Below are 20,444 nucleotides of genomic sequence, written 5' to 3' on the forward strand. Positions count from 1 at the left end.
ATCCTAAATATTCCCCTCACAAAATACCAATAAGTTAAATACCCTCGAAGGCATAGGCTTCTCCGTTTTGGTAAACACTGAGATCTGGCTGGTGGGTTGTTCTGGTTACCCAAAATCTTGTTCACACACAGCCTCCACGTACAATACAAGATAAGCGGTCTGCCAACTGACCAAGTTTAAGTAATGTGGAATTTAATAAATGCTCCTAGCCTCTTCCAAGCATGTCCTATCTCTTTCTGAGTATTCAGAAGGCACTTTAGCATTCTGTAATGCCTTCAGGGCCTCCCTGGGTCATTCAGTATCAATTTAGTAACCCATGGTGCAATCTCCGGTGAGCCACCTCCCCTCTTTGCTTCCACCTCCTCACCCGTGACAAGGGCTTTAGAAGGATGATCACTCAGCCCTCAGCCCTAATGTGTTGTGGGCCTGTAATTCCACTGCAGATTTCTGGAGGTGCAGAAGAACAGTGGAGTTTGGGGGAACCCCGGGCTCTGCTGAAGGCTCCTGATAATGAGGAGGAATACAGAGATGATTCTGCCCCTGCATTCTCATTGCCCAAAGGAGCCCAAGGTGGTGATTTCAGAGATCCCACTGGGAATGGTTCTCTGGTTTCTTTTTTTTTTTTTTTTTTAAATTTTATTTATTTATTTATTTATTTATGTTAGTTACAGAGAGAGAGAGAGAGGGAGGCAGAGTCACAGGCAGAGGGAGAAGCAGGTTCCATGCACCGGGAGCCCGACGTGGGATTCGATCCCGGGTCTCCAGGATCGCGCCCTAGGCCAAAGGCAGGCGCCAAACCGCTGCGCCACCCAGGGATCCCTGGTTTCTCTTCTCCTCTCAACTCCCTCTGCCCTCATCATGGTCCATGAATCACATGATCTTCATTTCTGCCACCCTTAGGCTCACTGCACTGCCTTGGGCAGCTCTATCTCCCAACCTGTTGACACTCACTTTAAGATTCAGAGTCCTGGTTCCTGAACCAGCCACACAGTGTCATCAGCAGCCTCAACCAGGCCCAGGGTGTAGACGTCAGGGGCTAATCCAGGCAGTGGGTGTGGAGGTAAAGGATGAGGTAAATTGTGGCAAAATATGAAAAGAAATATTCTATCAAGGGCCAAAAAATTTTGAGAAAAACTCACTTCAGTATTCCTTGAATAAATAACTAATGTTTTAGAAAGGCAATCATGTTATGTTGCCCAGAAAACCTTGAAAGTGAATAATCTGGATTCATCTGTAAAATGAGCGAAAGGCAAAAAAGTAAAAAATGCTTTTATGAAGGGAAGTTCCTGAATGACTTTATATCAAATAAGACAAAATATGTACTTTAGAACAGTGTCTTACCACATAGTATAGCACTAAATAAATGTCAGTTGTTGTTATTATTATAGCATGGTACAATAATAGTAGTGATTCCAAACCATCAAGAAACAATCATATTTATTTATCTTGAAGTCTGTGTGATTTGGGACAAGATTTTTTTTTAGAGAGAATGTGAGCAGGGGTGGGGCAGGGGCAGAGGAAAAAAGAAAGCAAGAATCTTTAGCAGGCCTCCACACACCCAGCACAAGCCTCACATGGGGCTTGATCTCATGACCCTGAGATCATGAAATCAAGAGTCCAGTGCTTAGCCAACTAAGTCAACCAGGCACCACTGGGAAGAGATTTTTAAATCTCTCCAAGCCTCAGAGATTGCTTTATTTATACAATGGGGTTAGGACTAGGTTTCCTGCTTGCCTTAAAGGATCAAACAAAATCATTAAGTAATTTGTAAATGATAAAGCACCATATAAAAATCTCTGTTGAGACCACAGGGACAAAGCCTAAAAGTTTAGAACCATCAGTCTTCAGACTGTCCACATCCCTGTTGGACAACTGATGTGTTGGCACGTTGATTGCAGTACAGTGTTTAGAATGAGGATTTCATGCTAATGATCCTGATTAGATCACGTTAAGAAATGATAATAGGTTCTAGAAAAGAGCTAAAGAACACCCAACATCATTTTCTTGGGTATCACTCCATGGGTTTTTTTTTTTTTTTAATTTTTTTTTCATTTATTTTTGATAGTCACAGAGAGGCAGAGACAGAAGCAGGCTCCATGCACCAGGAGCCCGACGTGGGATTTGATCCCGGGTCTCCAGGATCGCGCCCTGGGCCAAAGGCAGGCGCTAAACCGCTGCGCCACCCAGGGATCCCCCACTCTATGGGTTTGATTGAAGAACAAGTCTTCATTTAAGACTTAGTCAAGGCATTGTCAGCTCTGGGGAGCCTTTCCTGACTCTCTGTGTCCTGTCACCCCTCTCCTGTGCCCGCAGCACTTCTTATAGCACCAACCACAGTATACTAGGTCTAGAGTTTAATGTCTGTTTTCTTTATATATATATATTTTTTTAATTTAAATTCAATTAGCCAACAGACAGCACATCATTTGTTTCAGGTGTAGTGTTCAAGCATTAATCAGTTGTAACACCTGTCTTCTAAATCAGACTCAAGGGAAGGGAGTATTTTTTTTTTTAATCTTTCTATCTTCAGGGTCATTCTAGCATTCGGAACATATTAAATACGCAGTAAATCTTTCTCTTGTTTTGAAAGAATGGATGAATTAATCAATCGGAGAAACCCAAACATAAGAAAATGCCTTTTTAACCATCCCCCCACCCCTAGGACCCTATTGCCATGAAGAGTAAACAGCTTAATTCACCAGGACAATGATAGGTGCCATTTATACCAAAGCCAGTGCTATTCTAAATACTGATTATTGATCATTAACCAATACTTCAAGACCAAGAAAGCACATTGATCTAATGTTTAATGTTGTATCATATCTAAGATGCCCAAAATTAAATTATAATTTCCTTTCTTTTATTGCATAATTATTTCAAATATTTCAGGAAGTCGCCTATTTTTTAAAAATGGAAGTATAGTTGACACATAATATTACATGAGTTTCAGGTGTACAGCATGGTGGTTTGACAAATCTATGTGTTCTGCTGTGCTCACCGCAAGTAACTATTACATTACCATTGAGGAAATCTTACCCCTTGAAGGGCTGCCAATTTTCAGTAATAATAAGTGGGTAATTTAGCAAAGGTTCCCAGAGGAAGCAAGGAGAGTGAAATGGAATTACGCCCCATCTTCTTTGCCTCCAGGTAAGTCCTGGAGTTTACAGAGATTTAGCACAGGAATACTAAGGGAAAGGAAGTCAAATACATTTAGGAAGCTAAAGTCACTTATTGGTGCCAAGTAGTTTGTTGTTAATAAAACATCTGTTTGAAAAGCCCAATGATATTCAGGAGATCATGAGCCGAAAGCTCCCACCCGTTGGGTTGAACTATCGAATTTGGTCTCTTGAATTTCAAAGTTTCTTTGGCTCCTTAAGCCTTGAGTGATAACATTTCAGTTTGATAAACACAGCTCACCTCCTATGGTTAATGCTTGTAGCCGGAAAGAACAATTAACCAACCACAAATATTTCTGTATAAGCCTGACTCCCTGGAGAAAAATGCAAGGATTTAAAAAATGCCAAAATATTTCCTTTAGTTAAGCACCATGGATGGCCATAATCATAGCAAAGTCCCTCACCTTAACACATGAGCAATTAGCTTTGGTTAAAGAAATAAAAATAGAAACAATTCTCAACCATAAGGCACCTTAGCATAATGGGTATGCATATAATGGGTATTCATATGTATGAAACAGACATGGGTTCAAATCCAAAGCTCCCTGCAAGCTAGCTGTAAGCCCTTGGAAGTATTTCCAAGCCTCAGTTTTCTCATCCTTAAAATAGGGATAATATGTTCTCCATCCCATGACTGGACCTCTGTATATAGACACAAATCTTTAGGATTCTTTCATTTTAATCCCAGCCTCCCAAGAGGAGCTGTGAGGAGTGTGTGTGCGTTGGTCAGGGGCGGGGGGGAGATAAAGAAAGAATGGGAGAGAGATCAGTTGTCTTTTAAAACATTTTTGGGGTGACAGCCTTCTTTGAGAATCTGATGAAAGTACATATTTTTCCCAGAAAATATACTTTTGTACACACAGTACCCAGTTTTGTGCCCAGTTTCAGCACTCTTCTCCTTGCTTGTGCTCTGTCTCTCCCTCTCAAATAAACAAAGAGAATTCTAAAAAAAAAAAAAAAAGAACCTTGGGACAGATGAAGCTAAAGCAATGGGTTTTATTTCTTCCATTTGTTTTAAAAGATTTATTTATTTGAGAGAGAAAGAGAGAGGGAGGGAGGGAGGGAGAGTGGGGGAAGGGCAGAGGAAAAGAGAGAGAATCCTGAAGCAGACTCCCCACTGATTATGGAGTCCAACAGGGGGCTCAATCCCAGGATCCTGAGATTGTGACCTGAGGCAAAATCAAGAGTCCGGTGCTTAACCACCTGAGCCACCAAGGCACCCCAGTTTTGTTTCTCCATGAGTCACTTCATTTCATAGAGAGGAAAGCCTGTTCTCTGGCCAAGACCACATTGGTCACCCCAGCTGGCAAACATGGTTGCAGACCACAAGATGCTGGATGGGAGAGGGTGAAGCACACAGGCCACTATTACCATGACATCAAATGCAGTTCAAAGTCCACCTGACTCCACCCTCAAAATGAACATTTTGGCTCCCTGGATAATTGGCATTCCTTGAAAGGATCAGGAAAAAATAGGCTTCAGCTATGTCATAGAGCTCAGCATGGCTTTGCAAACTACATGTTATTTTTTTTAATCATAGCCCTCTATAATGTAAAAAAAAGAAGGAGAAGAAGGAGAGGAAGAAGAAGAAGAAGAAGAAGAAGAAGAAGAAGAAGAAGAAGAAGAAGAAGAAGAATCATCAAACCAAATGTCCAGGTGAAATGGTGAAGTAGAGTTAACAATGAAATGTTACGCATCCACAAAAATGATCATCATGAAGCCATGTCACCATGGAAAAGATGCTTATGTTATGATGAAGAAAAGGAAGAAAAACAGGATCCAAACTGTTATGCCCCTTATGATTCCAGCCATAAAAACTATCTATGACCCAAGACAAGTAGCACTTGGATTAAAAATGTGAGGTTAGTAGAATTATTGATGATTTGTATCTGTTTTCAAGTTTTTTTTTTTGGTATTATCTAATGTTCCCAATTGCCAAGTAAGGAGATAAATGATAAATCTGTACAAAACCAGCCTGTTCTTCCAAGTGGCTATGGCCCTGTCCTGCCTCCAAACAGCCGGCTCGTTCTGTGACTTCCCTTCTGAGCAGGCTAGGTGGGCAGACCCCATCAGAGCCCCCCCCAGACTTCCCCTACTCCCCACAAAACCAAGCCTGCCACTGAAAGAGCAGTGAGAGCCCATTCATTGTTCTCACCTTCCATCACCACCCTGGAGGACCCTCCGAGGTCCTTGGCATCTGAACCTAGCCAGTGGGGAGACAGGTTCATGCAAGCAGCCTGAGGACATCCATGTCCAAATCCGTGTAAGCCTCTGGTGTTCAGATTCATGCCACACACAAGGGAGCTGACCCTCCAGAATCAGAAGTAAATGATTTGTCTGATGCTTGCTGGTGCCGGATAGAGACATGGGGTCTCTTGAATTAGAGAGGTTGGCAGGTTGGTGCTGGGAAGTTGGCAGCTCTCACAACAGACATGAAGAGATTACAGAAAAGTTGCAGCCATAGCAGCAGCTTCAGCTATCAGGAGGCCACCCGGCCTTCTTAGAGGTCATAGTCAACACACTACTCAGTACAGAACCCAGGCCTATGAGGTTGCTGGAAGGACCACTTGTAAAAGAAGTGCGTCCTTTGGCTCACTTTTCTCAGGACAAGTGCCTAATTGCCTCCCTGTCATCTAGGTGCCTGCAGCTAGGGCATGTGGCTTGTAGGGGCAGCAACCTGCCTGCATGCTGCACACACATTTCCTTCCCAGAGCACTCAGCTGGGGCCTGGTTCACTCTGCCCTGTAAAACCCTTCCTCCTGAACTTCTTCCATCATGGCTCTTCCGGCCCCTGGATAAATGAGTGGCTCCCTAATCGGATGGCCCCAAAGCATATGGCAGGATCTCTGTGACAGGCCTATCAGACAAACTGGGGTGGGGAGGGTGGTTGTACATGTCTGACTTAGCAGCTCTCATTTGTGTCCTCACGGCCTAGTGTGTGTCTGGCTGATTTAGTGCATGTCACAAAAAATAACAATAGGCAACTGAGCCAAGTCCCCCGGGTGGGGAGACAATGGGGCAGGAGGAATTTCAGGAGAGGACAGATCCCCAAAGGTGGACAGCTGTGGGGAGCAACAGGGAAATGAACAGTGATGTCATGGAGGCTTGAGCTACTGGGTTGCCAGGGGTGACGCTGACCCAGAAGGGGAAAGGCAAGCTGGCAGGACCCAGCCCACAGGATAAGAGAGGCATTTTCTGGAGGGCCATTTCTTCAGGCAAGCTTGTGCTAGATGCCTCCTTGGGGAAGAGGTTTCTCGGATGCTAAGTGAGGGCCACCCTGTGCTCCTCCATCCTTGGCTGTCATTTTGGCTCAGTTGCTGCCTGTGGTTCTGCAAGCTAGGATTTCACAGCACACGGGTAGCCTTTGCCTTGATGTGGGCACTAAGTTTCTCTTGCCCGTACCATAGGCCTGGGTCAGGGTTCTACTCACAATGGGCAGCTGAAAGACCAAATAATAAAAAGCTAAGAGCACTGGTTTTGGAGTCACACAGACCTGCGTCTGCATCTGGGCTCTGGTATTTGGTGAGTTCCTTCCTGATGACACCACAGCGCTTTTGTGGGAATTAAGTGAAATCATTGCACAAAGCACCTGGTGCATGTCTTGGCACTCAAGTACTGGCAGCTCTTCCACACTTGACGGATATGCATCATATGCCGAGTAGATCAGCAAAGGGTTGACTGGAAGGAACACTCAGAGCCCATTTAGCCTACCCCCTCATTTGGCAGAATCAAAAACTGAGCCCAGAGAGAGGAAATGCCCCAGCCGAGATGGCGACACCAGTGCCCAGTTGTAGAAAGTCTCAGGGACAGAACTAGCTTGGCACTCCTGGCCATTCTCTTCTCAGCTCTCCTGGTTTCTTCCCCACTATTTGTCTCAGGCTGCTCCTCCAGTCCTAATTTGAGATTACCATCCTGTCTTACTGAAGTCATCTGCACCCCCCAATGCCAGGCTGATCTTTGACACCCTTTCCACTTTTTTCCACCTTTTCCACCCTTTCTTCACATGAACCCTTGTATCCTTCCCCAAACTGTCAAGACTGCCCATTAGAATTCTAGATTGATTGGCCACTTCTAGATTCCAAGTACTGTCTGGCCTCCCGAGCTGGATCCTTTATTTCCATTGGGGTCACCAGGCTTCTGTCCCATTAAAGTTCTTTTAGAGTGTTCATTTTCCTTCCTCTGATGGCTCCGAGGATGTGGGTGCTGTCTTCCCCTCCAATCAGGGTAATCTGCCCTCCTCAGAGGCGGAGATACACTCCACCTCAGCAGGATCCATCAGCGCCCATCTTGATACCCCCCTGGTGGTCTAGGCCACACTTGGCAGATCCAGGATCATTCCTGGGGTGGTCTGCCACAGGTAAGAAGGCGGGGTGCTCTGCTTTCTTCTAAGTTCCTGTGTCATTCGTCCCAGAGCTGGAACTGGTTGGCAAGTCATCCTTCCTCCTTCCACCTGCCTCAATTCCCTTCCCCTTACTCTTCTCTATCCATGGGAGCTCTCATAGCTCCTATGAGCGCCACCTTCAGCCCAGGGCCTGATCCTGGAGACCCGAGATGGAGTCCCATGTCGGGCTCCCTCCAGTGGAGCCTGCTTCTCCCTCTGCCTGTGTCTCTGCCTCTCTCTCTCTCTCTCTATGTCTCATGAATAAATAAATAAAATCTTGGAAAAAAAAACAACATTCAGAAATGTTCTGGATCAACAGAACATTCAGAAAACAATAAACAAAATGGCAATTGTGTAAGGCCTTACTTATTAATGATTTCTTCAGATGTATTAAACTCTCCAAACGAGAAAAAAAATCCAGTGTGTAGATCCAGTATGGAAACAAGGTTTACATTGGCACTCTGTGTTGGAAAAAAAAAAATCTAATCAACAAGTCCAGCATTGATTATCCATGGTATCCATCCGCAGGTAGAACAGACACATGTTTTTTGGGGTTGTGAATGAATTTTTTTTCTATTCATTTATTATTTTGCTCCTTGTCCATGTTTAAGCCATTGCCACAGGGAAAGAGAAAGCAGAAACAAGAGAACTCTCTTGGCTCAGATGGAGAGAAATGCAGCATGTTGGTCCGGACAGAGAGGAGCCCAGGGGATCTCACCAAAGTCCCTCCGGCCAGAGTGGCACGGGAGTGCTGGGCGGACTCCGGCATCCCATGATGTGGCCCAGAAGTCCTGGGGCGGGGGGGGGGGCGGCGGGGAGGCTAGACTCGAGTCATAGGTTGGAATGAGACATCCTAGCAGCAGCCTGTGTGGATTGCTAATGAAGACCAGATGGGCCATCCCAAAGTCCTAAGCCCTGTGCCCGCATCCCCCAGAACTGGGACCCAACCCTAGAGAAAGGAGGAGAGCACTGAGCTCACTGGGATTATTTTCCACTACACAGCAGAAATCAAGATACTCAGACTAGACATTCTGTTTTTGAACACTGAGTGTGGACCGAGACTCCTACTCACCCCACATAGATCTGCTCTGTCATCACCTCCCTGAGCCCTCCTGATATTTGTCCAGACATTAGGACCACCTTCATAATAAACTCGCTCAACCCACTCGTCTACCTTCTATGAAGCTGCTGTCCTTGCCAAGTTTCAAAGACTTCCCCTTAGCCTCATTGCTCTCGAAAATAGCACATTCTTTTAAATGAACGATAAATGAGCCAAATACATATTTCTGAGTGTGACCTTTGGAAAGTAAAAGAGAATAAAGCCAAAGGACAAATTCAGCAGTGCGTTGTCTACCCTTAGATTTGCAAAGGGGTCACAGGAGAGCTTCAGGGTGGTTTCATGGCTGCCTCAGGGAGACACCCTACAGTGTGGCCGAGCAGAGTGAGGAGCTGGGAGGTCCAGCCTGAGGGTCAGGTGGCTTACTGCTGTGTGACCTCAAAAAAGGGACTCCACTCTCTGGGGGTGCCACTGGGACCTGGTGATACCACAGCGGGTTGTGCACATGGGGACCGAGAGGGTGGAGAGCTGCGTTCACCTGGTATAGTGCTGGAGGCCTCTGCCATCATAGCCACTTGCTGGTCTCAGTGACAGAAGCTGCCAGCCATGCCTGCTGGTGCCTGGGTCGAGGTGGCTTGGCCACAGGAAGGCTCACCAAGCCTGAGATCTCGGGACTGGAAGTTCCACGATGCTCAGGAGCTCTCCGGGTGATGGCACTTCAGGCAGAGAAGAGGGCTGGGCACAAGCTCTGAGGTGTGAGGGGCAACAGGGAGTCACCAGGGACAGGACCGCTGGGGCCACATGCCTGAAGGATGACGAGAGGGGAAACTAGGATGGGACACCCAGATGTCTGGTCCTGTGAGGCCTGGGCTTTGTTCTCAGGCACTGAGGAGTCAATGGAGATTTTACCCTGGGGGTGACAGGGCCACCTTTGAGCTTCAGACACACTTTGCTGGCCACACAGAGGACGGAGGGCAGTGCAGGCCACTGTGGGCGGAGGCAGGAGCTCTAAGCATGTGGCAGTGTCCAGTCGAGAGGCACAAATGGCCTGAGCTGAAGCCATGGAGATCTGGGGACATGTCCGAGAAAGGCGGGGACAGATGTTACTACAGCATTGCCCTCACTCAGGGAAACTGGTGAGCTCACCCCCTGGTCTCTGCAGAGATTCCCACTTTCCCCATGCTTTAGGTTTCTTCTGTGGGGAACAGTTCCCCCTCCTAGAGATGCCAGGGGACTTAGTCACCTTTAGCAGGGCGGCAAAAGACCAGACAGGGAGCCTGAGGGCTTCAGACCCCACCTCTTCACTGTGGAATCAGCCAAAGGAAGGCCACCCCCAGGGAAAGAGGCACACCTGGAGCCTCCTTCATCTTCCTTCTCTATTGCTCCATGGGACTCTCCTGTGACAGAAAGCCCCCCGCCCCCATCCTGGAGCCCTGAGCCCCCAGGGAGCTGCTGGCCATCCATGTACCTGTCTGGGCTCTGAGCTGAGGGAGGTAGGAAGGGGATGCTCCCTCCCTTCTCAGGACCCACTCAGACTAGAAGACAGATATTTCTTGCCATTTGGCAGCAGAAAACTTTGTACAGTGGAAAGAATGAATGAGAACAACTTTAGGGAGGATGATGCTTTGGCAGCTGGATTTCTACAAAATAGATGAAGCTTGGGAATCTCTTTATAAGGCAGACTTTATTCCTTCATTTTGTTGCAACGGCATTTGTGCTGTTTCATTGTTGTGGATGGGTATGCGTGTGTTGTGGCTGTGAGTGTGCCTGCATACATCTGTGCATGTGTGTGTCTGTGTGTGTGCGCATGTCCACGTGATTGTGTGTCTGTGCGTATCTGTGCGTATCTATGTGCGTGTGTGAGATGGAGAGAGACCATATCCTACATCAATAACCTCCTTCCCAGGGCATCTGGGTGGCTCAGTGGTTGAGTGTCTGCCTTTGGGTCAGATTGTGATCCCAGGGTCCTGGGATTAAGTCCCACATCAGGCTCCCCACAGGGAGCCTCCTTCTCCCTCTGCCTATGTCTCTGCCTCTTTCTGTGTGTGTCTTTCATGAATAAATAAATAAAAATCTTAAAAAAAAAATACCCTCCTTCCCTGAAGAGATTTACTTTCTGTCTTTCTAGTTATAAAATCCTTAAAATAAGGTCCAAAATGGACAGCTTCCCCCAAACACCACATGGCAGAGAGCTCCAGGATGTCTAAGGCTAAAACCACAAGCCCTTCTCAGGCCGAATCTCATGGGCGTGGGGGATGCAGGACACCCTTAGTCACTCAGGCCAAACTCCAAGAGCAAACTACCATATTGGAGACATTTTTGAGCACATGCTTGGTGGAGAATGGCTAGCAGCCTCTCCCAACTGCAAGGAGCTAAAGGTATGTAACCATGAGTATCCATAGGTTTTAAATATGAAACTCATGACAGCATTATATATGGACAAAACCAGCTCCCAAGGGCCCATAGTTCTTACTCTTTCTTCATTCAATTGTCAATGGGCTTTCCAATCAACAGGAAGAGAAGGACCAAACACAGAGGTGTCAATTTGCTTACATACAGGCAGTCTCTTAGTAGCAGGTTTGATAATACACAAATAACTAGGAGGAGCGGAATGGGGAGGAGGGTGGAGTGCACATCATACAAGTGGCTTTATGTGCAGGCAGCAATTAGAGGAACCTGATTTGAAAGCAGAAGGCTCCAAACCCACAGGGATGAATGTTACAGTGTCATTTTGCAGGAACCCAGTGAATGATGCATTGAAAGGATTGCACACCATGCTCAGCCTCACCAAGGGGCCTCATGGAGGAAGGTTTTAAACCCTTTTTCTATACCACAAAACAGTGATCTTTCTGCCAGGAAACTATCATACAAGCCAATGAGATCTTTCTAAAGGTCACAGTCCTAGCTCAGAGGAAGATGTCAGTCACAGGGCCTGTCCCCTCATGTCTGAGCCAGAAGCGTCTCTGGGGGTATTATTTCCACTTCCCATTTGCTGGTTCTCAGAGGTCACTTGTCTTGGTGACAGGATGGAGCAAAGGAGCCTGGGAAGATGTATTTGACTGGGAAGAGAGGATGGGAGCTGGTTCTGTTCTCTGACAGCCCAGGAGGCAAGTAGCTTTAGCTAAGGTTAGGCTCTGGCAGAAATATGGGTAGAAAGGACACCCTACTTTACCTCTTCCACACGTGTGAGAGAGCCACCAGGCATGGTTGTCAAGACAGACTTGAGCAGCTGTCGCCTTGCCAATCTCAGCCTCAGAGAGTTGCCAACAATGAACACGCCATACTTCACTGAGCCCGGTTCACCCCTGCTTTGTATATCTAGCTGACACTGGTGGCAAAGACCTCTCAGAGGTGATTCTTGGAGCAGGAAGAGAATCCCATGTTGACCCATGTTCCCATGACATGGGAAAGCCACTTTTACTCCTTGGCAGTTAATTAGAAGCCAATCCTTTTTGTGCCAATAGTCCTGAATCCTCCTGAATTGATGAAATCTGATGAAAGCCAGAAATGGGTCTTTGCAGAAGGTTGCCCATGTCCACAAATGCCTGCATGCAACTTTCAGAAGCTCATAAACTCCAGGAAACTCATCAGGGATCCATGGTCTCCAAAAGTTAGGTCACTAGCCACAGCAACTGGTGTAGGGGTATGACCCTTGTAGGGAGAGGGTCTCTATCCAGGATCATGCACCCTCTTCTCTTTTCCTGTCACCAAACACACAGCAGGGCTCCCTGGGTGCCTGGGCCTCCTTCACAAGGGTCAGAACTCAGGAAATCCCAGGAGGCAGGTTATTCTCTACTCATCTCTGTTTTGCAAAGACAGATGCAGAGAAGATGCTGATCTGTGGTTTGAAACTGAGATATTCTGCTTCTCATCAGCAGTGTGTCCAGGTCAACTTGTACAGGTTTGTAGGAATCAGTTATTAAATTTGGGGGAATTCTGGGAGCATCCCAGAATAAGTACATCACTATTCAAAATTAAACCATATAAAATTTAAATTATATAAAATCAAAATTAAATTATACAAAACACAATTAAATGAATTATATTAAAAACGAAGGTAATAATAAATTCTCAGATGTCCTCATTCCCTATTTATTTCACTACCTTTCACTGTTATTTCTGCTTTTCAGGTTGTTTACATCAATCGTGTCTGGGTGGTGGAAATGCTGTATAATGATGTGCTTACTGCACATTTCTTCCCAGCCCTCTGTTCAGTCAGGTCACATTGGCAGCTTGAAGTTGGCTAGCTAGGAGTGTTTACACCACAGGAAGAGGCAAGGGCTTCAAACTTGGGTTGATTTGCTTTTTTTGTTGATTGTATGGGCTTCATACAGTGATGGAGAAAATGTTAAGAATGTAGGTTAAACATTAAAATGTGTCCTATGTGTAGCCATTAATAGCACTAAAAAATTGAGAAACGTTTTTTGAGTATTTAAAAACTATTATCCAGTTTGGCAAAGAAGCCAGTGACCTCACTGCCTACCAAGTGCAATTCCAATATGTCTTTGTCACTTCGGTCTTAACATAAATGAAAATACCTGCAACATTCATGCCGCCCCTGTACTTGTATGTCAATTGCAGTCGTAGCTTGACCGTGGATACAAGAATTTGGTGAAAGTCAACAAAAGCACTCTATGGAGAATCAATGGCTCTGTGTTATTTATAATAAAGAATATTGCATATGTTGTTATTATTTGTAAATTATGTGCTACATATTCTTTATACCAGTGAAATTGATAATAAACGTATGTGTGTATGAGTGTGTGTACATTTGTTCCTCGGAGATTGGGTTGTTGAACATTTAGCAGCATACTACTGCTCTCAGTCTAGAAGATACCTATTTTCACCTAACATCCCCACCGCACCACCACCCCCTCTCCCGCCACCGCTGCACTGACAGTTGCCAGGGAGCCCATCAGACAGACAGACAGATACCACAACATTAAATGATTCCTTTCCACATGAATGCACAGGGAAAATAGATTTGAGCCTTTCCCATTAAGCCACCCAAATAAAATCATGAAATGGATTATTTATTACTTTTGATCCCATCTCCAAATGTAATACTACTAAAAAAAGTAAATTTCTTGTGGAGCACCTGGGTGGCTCAGTCAGTTAAGCGTCTGGCTCTTGATTTTGGCTCAGGTCATGATCTCAGGGTTATGGGATCAAGCCCCACGTCAGCCCCACACTGAGCATGAAGGCTACTTAAGATGTTTCTCCCTCCTCCTCTGACCTCCCTTCTCCCAACCCTTTTCCCAACTCATGCATGTGGTCTCTAAATAAATAAATAAATAAATAAATTTTCTTTTTAGGAACGCCTGGGTGGCTCAGCGGATAAGTGCCGGCCTTCGGCTCAGGGCGTGATCCTGGAGTTCCGGGATCGAGTCCCACATCAGGCTTCCTGCATGGAGCCTGCTTCTCCCTCTGCCTGTGTCTCTGTGCCTCTCTCTCTCTGTCTCTCATAAGTAAATAAATAAAATCTTTAAAAAAAAATTTTCTTTTTAAAAATAAATTGATTGTGGGGCACCGAGGTGGCTCAGTGATTGAGCGTCTGCCTTCGGCTCAGGTCATGATCTCGAGGTCCTGGGGTTGAGTCTCGCATTGGGTTCCCCACAGGGAACCTGCTTCTTCCTCTGCCTATGTCTCTGCCTCTCTCTGTGTCTCTCATGAATAAATAAATAAAACCTTTAAATTTTTTTTGTACCATAGAAATGGCAGGAATAAAGAGAATCTTACCATGGAACAACTACATATAATCTCTGTAACAATACAAGATGGACTATCTGTAAAAATAGACAGTGAAACAAGCTGTTTATATACCTACAATAGACTCACAGCCAAGTATTTCACCATAGGTTGGCCCCTTGGGTAAAACAAATAAACAAGGAATTGGTCTATGTTTTGTACAAAGAAAGGGAACTAATTCTTTAAAAAAATTTTTTTAATTTAAATTCAACTTGCCAACATATAGTATAACAACCAGTGCTCATCCCATCAAGTGCCCTCCTTAGCGCCTGTCACCCAGTTACCCCATCCCTCAACCCCCAACCCTTCTGCAACCCTTTCTTTGTCACCCCGAGTTAGGAGTCTCTCATGGTTTTTCTTCCTCTCTAATTTTTCCCCACTCAGTTTCCCTCCTTTCCCTTATAGTCCCTTTCAGTATTTCTTATATTCCACATATGAATGAAACCATATGATGATTGTCTTTCTCCAATTGATTTATCTCACTCAGGGTAATGCCTTCCAGTTCCATTCACATCAAAGAAAATGGTAGGTATTCATCAGAAAGGGAACTAATTCTTATTGAGCACCCACATATGCACCAAGCTCTTTCAAAAATGCTATCCCGTTTTTGTTCATTTATTCATTTTCTGGTGCTTCTGGAAAGATTTGAAGCCACTTATAAAAACAAACATGAAATAATAGGAGAGAAAAATAGATGAAGAAATCACAACCAAGGTGTAAATTAGGGCAGAGAAACAAATTAAGGGTAAAGCTGGTACACAGAAACACAGACCATGAGGTGGGGCTACCCAATTCTAGCGGTTAAATGCAAATTAGGCTCTAAGTGTCCTGGAGTCCAAAGCACAAGGTGGGAAATTATTGGTGTGAAGAGTCAGTATCTTTAGGACATCCATTGCTCCAGAGAAGCATGGATTTCCTGAGTCTGGAGCCTGACAGTAATTGTGCAACTCTTACTGTGGTCCTGAGTGGAATGGTGGACAGCAGTCTCAGCTACGATGCTTACGATGACACGGTAAGTTCCCTACCTTGTTTCTTACAGCAGCCATCAGCTCTAGCCTAGGATGACATGCCCTCACCAGGAAAGGGTGCCCGAGCATGATTCTGGAATGCAATCCCTGAGATCCAGACACACAGCTCTCGGACCAACTAGCTTGAAGGTGGAGAGAGGTGGGGGAGGGGGAGGGCATCCCCAAAATAACTAGATTCATTTTTCTCAGTTGTATTCAACACATTTCCTCTTTGAGAAACATAACAAAACCATGATCTCCCTTTGAGATTTCAAAATAAATATTGTGAATAAAGGCAAATTTTAAAAGTTACAACGTGAAATGTGCTTTTTACAAATTACAAGGACTCCTCTGGTGATTCTCACATGGAGAACTGAATAGAGTCTAGGTGGAAATATTGTGGACTTTTCAGTTTTAACTCACCTAAGAATTAGGGCTCTGGGGTTTAATTCTTTTAACCCTGTGAACACCGTGATGTGCTGTTACCAACTAATAAAGAAATAAGACTCCAGGGTAGAAGCAACTTATCCGAGTTATGTCAGTACAGAGTGAGGTCAACGATTGCTATTTCACAAAAACATTTGGTGACTTGCTCAAGGTCACATAGTCAGGAAGCAGCAGTGCTATCTCGAACTCAAGCCCTCTGGTCCACAGGCTGGCCATCTAACCTCTATGTTAGAGAATCCCTGAGCCACAGCTGCTTTGTTGGTGTACTCCTATGCCCACATTCTTTCTAATTCATGGGAGCCACAACCCACTGGGAGATAAAATTAAATTATCATTACTAAATATCGGACTTGGTGATTCCAAATATTTGGTGTTAGTGGATCCTTTTGGGAATGTAGTAGAAGCCAGGAGCGCTCCAAGTGGAAGAGTATGTGTGTGCATAAAAGCTTGCAGACAAGTTCAGAGAGCTCCGAGACCCCGTGACACTCATCAAGGGTCCGAAGTCTCAGAGGTTGGAACTCCCAACTCCATCCATTAAGCGCAGACCACCTCATGTCCTTGAAGACACTACATAAACAGGCGCAAACGTTTCCTGCACTGGAGCAACCCTGAGAGTGAGGACCTCCTGACACTTTGCACCCCAGGTGACTCACTTGCCTCACCCCAGTCCTAGCCCAGCGGCTCAAGTATCAAGGTATGCAGAGGAGCCAGCAGAAAGAGGTAAACGACAAGGAACCCAGAAGAACCTTCTTCTGCAACCTGATTTTTGGAAACATCAGCCCTCTGGTGAGAAAGCACACAGTAGTCTGTGATGAGTGAAGGTCCTGCAGGGTCAGCAGGCAACACAGCAGAGCCTCTTCTATGCCTCAGGCTCCAGCTCCAATCATCCTGCTCAATCTAGTTCTCATATTTGGGCTTGAAGCTGAATGCTAGTTTACAGAAACCTGGGTCCTTTGCTCACACTCCTCCAGCTGGAAGTGGCAAATCCAGTCCTAATGCAGAACTGGCTGGCTCCAAGGCCCAGCATCTTCCTCGGCCAACACCTTGCCTTGCAGTGAGCAGAACACACCAGAAACGTAATCACAAACACCTTCTGCCACAAGGGCCCCCGTTAAAACCCTGGGCACAGCGACAGCACTGAAGCTCTTTGTGGCTAAGGGTCATTATTAAATCTACGTGCGTTTCTACCTTCAAGCTTTCTTCCTCCTGTCTTAATCCTCACTGGCATTCCAGAGCTTGCCCTTGTTCCGTTTCCCTCAAAAACCTTTTCACAGGGTACCCGCCCTGCTCCAGACACTGTCCTGAGCCCTGGCACCCAGAGGGGGATGAAAGAGGACCAGCTCCCTGTCCTGGGGGAGCAAAGGTCCAGAACTCCTGCAAACAAGTAGCCCTTGGCATGTGTCAGAGGTTCACGGGGACACAGGGATGGATTTGGGCATTGGTGATAGAAGAGAAGACAGTGGCACTGATCCCAGGAGTTTGAAGAGGTGGAACTTGCCCAGATGAGAAGGTGGGGAGGGGGTCCCAAGTTGAGGGAGCAGCAGGAGCATGGCCTGGAGTGGTCCAGAGAAGTGAGGCTGGCTTAGTGAAAACAGACAGGGAGGCAGTGGGGGGAACAGGAGATGTGACAGGAAGAGTACTCCAGGCCCAGCAGTAATCGACGATCTCAGTTCTGATCTTCATCTGTGTGTTGTGATTTTCATCTAAGTGCTGTCTTCCTACAGTTTCATGATTCTTTCTTTCTGTAATCTGGCTGGGACATCACCCTAGAACCAGGGCACACCTGCTCTGCTGGGCCTGGGAGTGAGGGTTGGGGGGAGGAGTGGGGTCAGGTCTCTCTGTCTCCCTTGTTACTTCCCCACACACCTGACCCTCACAAACAAAGATGCTGGCCCCTTGACATGGGCCAGACGTGGCTCTGTCTGGCTGCTGCAGACTCAAGGGCAGCAAGTACAGTGAGCTCCCAGGCCAGGTTGTCACTAAAGCAGGAGCTGGTCCTACATTCCTAAGCCCACAGCATGGCTCACAAGGAATTGTTTTCCAGCACAGCTCAAGCTGTTTGGCTGGCCACAGATTCTGTGGGGATGGTTGGGCCCAGAGGATGGCAGGTTCCATCCTGGTATTCCACACAAGGTCAGGGGCCTCACTTGCTTCTGTTCTGGCCTTCCACTTCGTCACCAAGTAAGGGGTCAGGTTTGGGTCTCTGGGCATGCACTTGGAGTCCTGAGAGCCTGAGCCAGCACAGTGAACTCTGCTGGACAGACAGAGGGTGAGGTACTTAGCCCTAAAGCCCCTTACACAGAGGTCAAAAAAATGTGTGTCGAATAAAAGAATAATTGAATGAGAAATGCCACAAAGAAAGAGAAATATAGGGGATCCTGGGTTGCTCAGTTGGTTAAACATCTGACTTCGGCTTAGGTCATAATCTTAGGGTCCTGGGATTGAGCCCTGCATTGGGCTCTCTGCTCAGCAGAGAGTCTGGTTCTTCCCCTCCTTCATGCTCATTCTCTCTGTCTTTCTATCAAATAAATAAAATCTTTAAAAAAAAAAAAAAAGAGAGAGAGAGAGAGAGAAATATAGAACTTTCCAGGACTAAGAGGGGTGGGGGGTAGGGGAAGTTGGGAGAGACAATGGTAAAAATGCAGGGGGTATTTTTCCCCCTAGGATCTACTCCAATCCCCAATCCCAGATGTGAGCTCCAGGTTCAGTTGTCATGTCTCCTTACTCTCCTCTGATGTATAACAGTTTCCCCATCTTTCCTCATTTTCGGTGACCTTGACAATTGCAAAGGTCAAGTAATCTGCAGATTGTCCCTCACTTTGGGTTTGTCTGGTGTTTTCTCATAATGAGACTGGGGTTAAGGGTTTGGGGGAAGAACAGCACAGAGGGGAAGTACTTTTTTCCTTGCACCATAGCCAAAGTTATATGATGCAACACAACTTATCCCTTGAGATGAATCCCGTGATTCACCTGCTTAAGATGGTGTCTGCCAGCATTCCTCACCACAGAGCTACTGTTCTTTCCTTTCCATGCTTTATTCTAAGTCCCTTCTGCACTGAAGGTGAGGGGAGCCAAGCTCCATCCAGGAAGGAGAAGTATCTACATATATCATGCACAATTTTTCTAACTATGGCAACACACTGATAACAATTCTTTAGTTCCTGGGTAATGTTGGGATAGTTGGGGGTGAAAACAGTGGCCCAATAGCAAATGACTGGAACAGTTGTCTAAACCCTAGAATTTTAAAACTCCTCTCCAAATATGTTATCAACTGCTCATTCCTTTTCAGAAACTGATCTCTTAGCCAAAAACGTCATCATTAAACCTGTTCCATCACCCGACCCCCGAAGTCTGAAAAATGGAAAACCATATATTTAAAAACAAACAAAATTTTAAAAGGGCAACCACCAATCATTTGCCTTGAGCCAGACACTCCCCATACATCACTGCTCACCTCTCCTATGTCTGCCCCTGAGGTACCATTACCCTGTTTATAGAGAGACTGAGTAACTTGCCTGGAGCCCCACAACCCTCATGCATGTGCCCACCCATATTCCCACCCCACACACTTCTTCTGTCTTTCCTCTGTGGCACATTCTGACTTTTCCAGCTTAGAAAGCTCAAGAAGCGAATCTCCCTGGATGGCTGAACTTTTATAAATCAAAACCAGAACAAAACAAAACACTCTCTAATGTAGAAATGAACCAAAAAAGGGACAATCTATTCACAGTTGTGGCTAAGATCATATTAATGTCTTCTCTATCTGTAACATCCAAAGTAATGTTCCTGCCCCCTCTCCCAACTACAGGCCTCAGAGCATTGCACAGTTGAAAAGAGTAAGATGGTTGAAAAAGCAAAAGATGCAGAGACTTACCTTGATGATGCTCAGTGGCTTGTCACCATAGCTTTTTCAATCCCAGCGCCCTTGTGATGCAGCAGCCTTCTAGCTGTAACCAGCAACTCTTGATACAATCCCAAAGAAAAAGCCCATCCCTGTTGTCTCAATCGGTTCACGTTGCTCGTGGCTTCCTGCTGGTGGCAAGCACCAGGCAGGGGTGGCAGGCTCACCGGTCTGTGGTCAGAGCCTCACCAGCTTCCCCCAAGGAGCCCCGCCCCTCTCACAGAGCACTTTGAAGGCTTCTGTGGGTTTGCTGGGTCCAGTGGGCACCGCTGACCCAGAAAAACCTGTGAGGAAGGACCATAAGCAGCTGGTCTTTCTCAAGCCCTGGGCCACTGTTCCAATGACCCTCTGCCACTAGAATGTTTTCTCATGGGGTTTTGGTTTAATAACATGGGTGGTGTTTTTCTGCACCAAACTTGGCAGTTAGTAAACCTCCAAGCTAACTCTACAAGGTATTTCACTCTGCTTTGCAGCATTTATCTGCTAGACAAGAAAGAGCTTGGTCTCTGCAGCCTTGTGCCATCTGTGTGAGCCTGGGCAGCCCTTCTCTCAGCCTTGTTGGTTTTGTTTTGTCTTCCAAATAGTGCTGATAATACCTAGTCCAGAGATACTATGGGCACAAATGATAAAGTGGCTGTGAGTGATGAGCACAGAATTGGTTCCCAATAAACACTAACTCTCATTTTTTTAAAAATAGGACTCCAACCAGTCGTTGATTCTGATGGCA

At 45.9% G+C, this 20,444-nt stretch overlaps 1 protein-coding gene across 1 annotated transcript in view; it reads right to left on the reverse strand.

Moving 5' to 3' along the window:
* BLK (BLK proto-oncogene, Src family tyrosine kinase) overlaps positions 1 to 19,865 on the reverse strand; it is a 74,056-nt gene extending 54,191 nt beyond the window's left edge. Inside the window, exon 1 of the mRNA XM_072796051.1 lies at positions 19,691 to 19,865. The gene's annotated coding sequence lies outside the window, so the exon portion shown is untranslated. The remainder of the gene's footprint in view (positions 1 to 19,690) is intronic.
* Positions 19,866 to 20,444: the final 579 nt, after the last annotated feature.

The sequence above is a fragment of the Canis lupus genome, chromosome 24 (assembly GCF_048164855.1).
Source record: "Canis lupus baileyi chromosome 24, mCanLup2.hap1, whole genome shotgun sequence".
In the NCBI taxonomy this organism is placed as follows: domain Eukaryota; kingdom Metazoa; phylum Chordata; class Mammalia; order Carnivora; family Canidae; genus Canis; species Canis lupus.